Raw genomic sequence first — 3,874 nt, forward strand, 5'->3', positions numbered from 1 at the left:
ATTTGAGCCGTGCCTCCAGTCCATCTTCTTTGTCTGTTAATTTTGGAGGCAGCATCTCATAAACTTTTCTACCCAGGCTGGTTTTGAACTGCAATCTTCAATTCTCAGCTTCCTGAGTAGCTAGGATTACAGACCTAGCTTTACAAATCTTGATGGATTTTCTTTTTCTCTACACACTTTACCTGACTAATCTGAGTCCACCCTTCCTACCCACACAGAAAAATGAAATTTCAAATGGAATTTCAATCTTTCTTTCCTGCATTAACTATCCCTAAAAATCATAGTGAGAAAAAACAAGCCCATATTGTTAAACTGATAAGAACAGATACTATACTTCATCTTAGCCAAAAAGGCCAAGAAGTAGTAAGCCCATATTATTATAGTCATCATTTACTGTTTTTTTTTAAAGCTATCCTATAACTATTTTATGAAGTGTCATTTATCTTTGGGTTTTTAGATGATGGTACTACCACCTCATGGTACAAGCCTGTCTCTAAAAGCAATCCTTGGGACTTTTCTGATAGAATTCTTGTGCTCTGGGGAAAATAAGATGTTCTACTCTCAAGATTACTTTCTTCAGATCATGAGACAGAAGACAGCCACTCTTTCAGGGTCTATTTTCTTTTTTAAATTTATTTTTTATTGTTTTTTAAACTTAAGGTGATGTATAGAGGGGTTATACCTATATAAGTCAAGTATTAAGTACATTACTTTTTGAGCAATGTCACCTCTTTCCTCGTTTTTTTTTTTCCTGTTTGCATTTAACTGCAAATAATATAAACACCCTATCTGAATCTCAGACTGCTCTCCATGGTACTGAAGACAAGATGGCACCCGCCTCTTGCCTGCTGCAGCACTAGAAGCAAAACTGGAATTTCTTCTATGTGTGTTGTGTTTTCACTACTAAGGCTGCACCCTCACCATAATCTGTATAAGCAGCACACTTGGGTCTTGAAAAGACACGTGGTGACAAATGTGTCACATGTAGAGGCCAATGTGTCACACGTGGTGGCAAGTGTGTCACACTGCAGCAAATTATTGGCATGTGATGCCATCGAAAGTAGAGAGACATAAGGTCTCACTGTTCCCCCATCTTCTTCTTCCTCCTTCCAGCCTATGAGAAGGCAGCCCTGGGCATCTGAGCCACCGGACGGCAGCTTCCAAGTCACTCCTTCTGCAAGGGAAACTAAAGATGGATGTTTAATGGGCAGCTAAGAAAATAAAAGAGCACCAGACTCTGGGCTACGCCTGCTTCAAGAACACAGAAGAAAAAAGGAGGCCTAGTAAGTGTGTGATGAACACGGGTGATGTTTCCAGAATGTGTAGAAGGAGCAGACACATGAATTTCCCAGGGAGTAAAGGGAACTGGGGGTTCATCCAGACAGAGCTATCTCCAGACCCACCAGGAGGTCCATGGGGGCCCAGGAAGCCACAAAGAGAGGAGTGTAAAGAACACAGAACATGGCCCGTTCTATATTCTCACCATAGCTGTAAAAGCTTCCCACTTGGTCATGTTGATAAAATGCATTTGCCCTTGGATGGCAAGAGATGGCACTGAAGTGAGGGGGCTGCTGTCAAGTGGCCTACCAAAGTGTCTTGTGAGAAAAAGTGATTCACTGTCACCAATGACAGGGGCTCGGGAAGGACAAGGCCCCCCAAAATGGCCAGAAATGACCTCATCCATCCCTTGTCTTCCCTCCCTGCTGAGACCCTGGAACGACATGAGGAAGTCAGCAGGATCCAACCTGGCAGAGAAAAGCAGACATTGTACTAAATTCACCTTGTCTTCTCTAAGATCACAAGGAGCTAGACCTCAGAAATTCTGATTCAAGAGTGTTTGTCTCTGGAAACAAACTTTCTATCATCCCCTAAGCATGAGGAATGATGGCAGCATGGAGGAGGAAAAAAAAAGATTCCCACAGGTAAAGATTACTACTGCTAAATAAAGTTAAAAATAATGTGGTGTTTTGACTGCCAGCCCTGCACATCAGTGGCATAAGGAAAATGTGTCACTCCTCTCTCTCTTATCTTCAGTAAGTCATCAAAGGAAGTTGTCTGAGTAGGAAAGTTTGTTCAGTTTTCATTTCTGTTCTAAGCGGGTTTTAAACTTTCATGACCCCTCTGAACAGCCTACAATATCTCAATATTTCATTTTGCCTTTGGATAAGAAATCTCAGATCACTGAGTGCTGATGAATAACTCAGGGGTCAATGTGTCTCACCCACTCAGCTCACAAATATGGGGAATCATGACGAAGAGAACTTAAAAGAAGAGTTGCCCTCCATAACTCCATTGCTCAACACTAAAACAACTTGTAACTTGCACGCTGGCTTCTCTGATTGGCTCCAGTATTCCCACAGCCTGCTGGAGCTACACTCCCAGTCTGGAAGGAATTTGAAAATAGAAAAGTGGTGGGCAGTTTTCTAACAATGTGAACCAGAAGTTACAGTCTTCTAAAATGAATGTCAGAGAGGAGTTCACACAACAGGCTTCAGGGAGCGTAGGAAGTTAATTACCTGCCTCTAGAAGTCATTAGTCATCATCTTTAATCATCCCTCATCGTCCCTCATCATTCCTGTAACCCTAGGCAGTTGTACCTTGCAAGAGGAGTGAGGAAGACTTGAGGTATAAGTATGACCAAGACACTCTCTTCTGCTTTGAGGTGAAGTATTAGGTCACCAAAGAATTCTGGGAGAAGGCAAAGCTGTTACCTGCAAGTGTAACATAACCCTGCCCCAGTGCTACCTCTTATTCTTATTCTTATTATTTTGAGGTACTCACGTTTGAGGGAAGGGCCTTGTGCTTGCTAGGTGGGTACTGTACTGCTGACCTAAGTCCCAGTCCTCAACTGCCTTTGAAGGTACCCAAGACAGAGAACTCCAACTGAAGAGAGAGGTGCATGACATAGAGGGGAGATGCAGAAGGAAAGAAAGAAGGTAGGAAACAAGAAGAGTAAGATCACGGTGGCCCCTGACTTTTGAAACCTAGATCTTTCTCCTTGGTGTTTCACTTTCCACTTCAGCTGAGAGTTAGTCTTCTCCTGAGAGAGCCAGACCGTGTGATGCATTTCAGTACTGGGAGGGATGAGAGAGGGGGAAGGGTGCTGATGCTGGTGGCCAAGTCTCGACTCCAGCAGCAGCTGTAGTCAGCAGATAGGAGTCTGGGCCTATGATACACCAGCTAGGAAGCAAGATAAACCAAACTCACAGATCCCTCCCGCCAGAGCCCTACATTCAGTGGAGGAGCGTATTTGCAATCTCCAGTCACTCATAGACTGAGAACTTAAGCAATAGACAATTGTTATTCATAGACATGGGAAGTGGAAATCTGCAATCAGGGTTCGAGTGAGGGCACTTTCCTTTTCCTGTTGATGTCTGTCCTCTCTGTCTTTGAATGGCATTCCCCAGTCAGGAACTTGAGCATGTCAGATAGAGAAAACATAGGAGAGAAAGGTATGATGTGTGTGTGTGTGTGTGTGTGTGTGTGTGTGTGAGAGAGAGAGAGAGAGAGAGAGAGAGAGAGACAGACAGACAGACAGACAGACAGACAGACAGACAGACAGACAGACAGACAGACAGACAGACAGAGACACGGATACAGACACAGACAGACAGAGACAGAGTCAGAGAGACAGAGACAGAGATAGAGGCAGAGAGACAGAGAGAAAGAGAGAGAAAGAGAGCTCTCAGGCAGCACTTCTCATTATTCAAGTCTTACTCTCATCATGACTACTCTCTCCTGACCACCTCTATAGTTAATGATCACCCAAAAGTCCCACCTCTAAAAGCATCACCCTGGGAGGATCAGGCTTCAATTTGTGCATGTATTAGGGGACATCAACCTTCAACCCTCAGTCCATGACATTCTGTATTTA

The 3,874-nt window shown here is 43.7% G+C and overlaps 1 pseudogene; it reads right to left on the minus strand.

Moving 5' to 3' along the window:
- Positions 1 to 260: 260 nt before the first annotated feature.
- LOC138821836 (U2 spliceosomal RNA) lies at positions 261 to 365 on the minus strand (annotated as a pseudogene).
- Between the last annotated feature and the right edge of the window lie 3,509 nt (positions 366 to 3,874).

Source organism: Dipodomys merriami, unplaced genomic scaffold, assembly GCF_024711535.1.
Source record: "Dipodomys merriami isolate MVZ:Mamm:240054 unplaced genomic scaffold, mDipMer1.0.p SCAF_94, whole genome shotgun sequence".
Taxonomy (NCBI): domain Eukaryota; kingdom Metazoa; phylum Chordata; class Mammalia; order Rodentia; family Heteromyidae; genus Dipodomys; species Dipodomys merriami.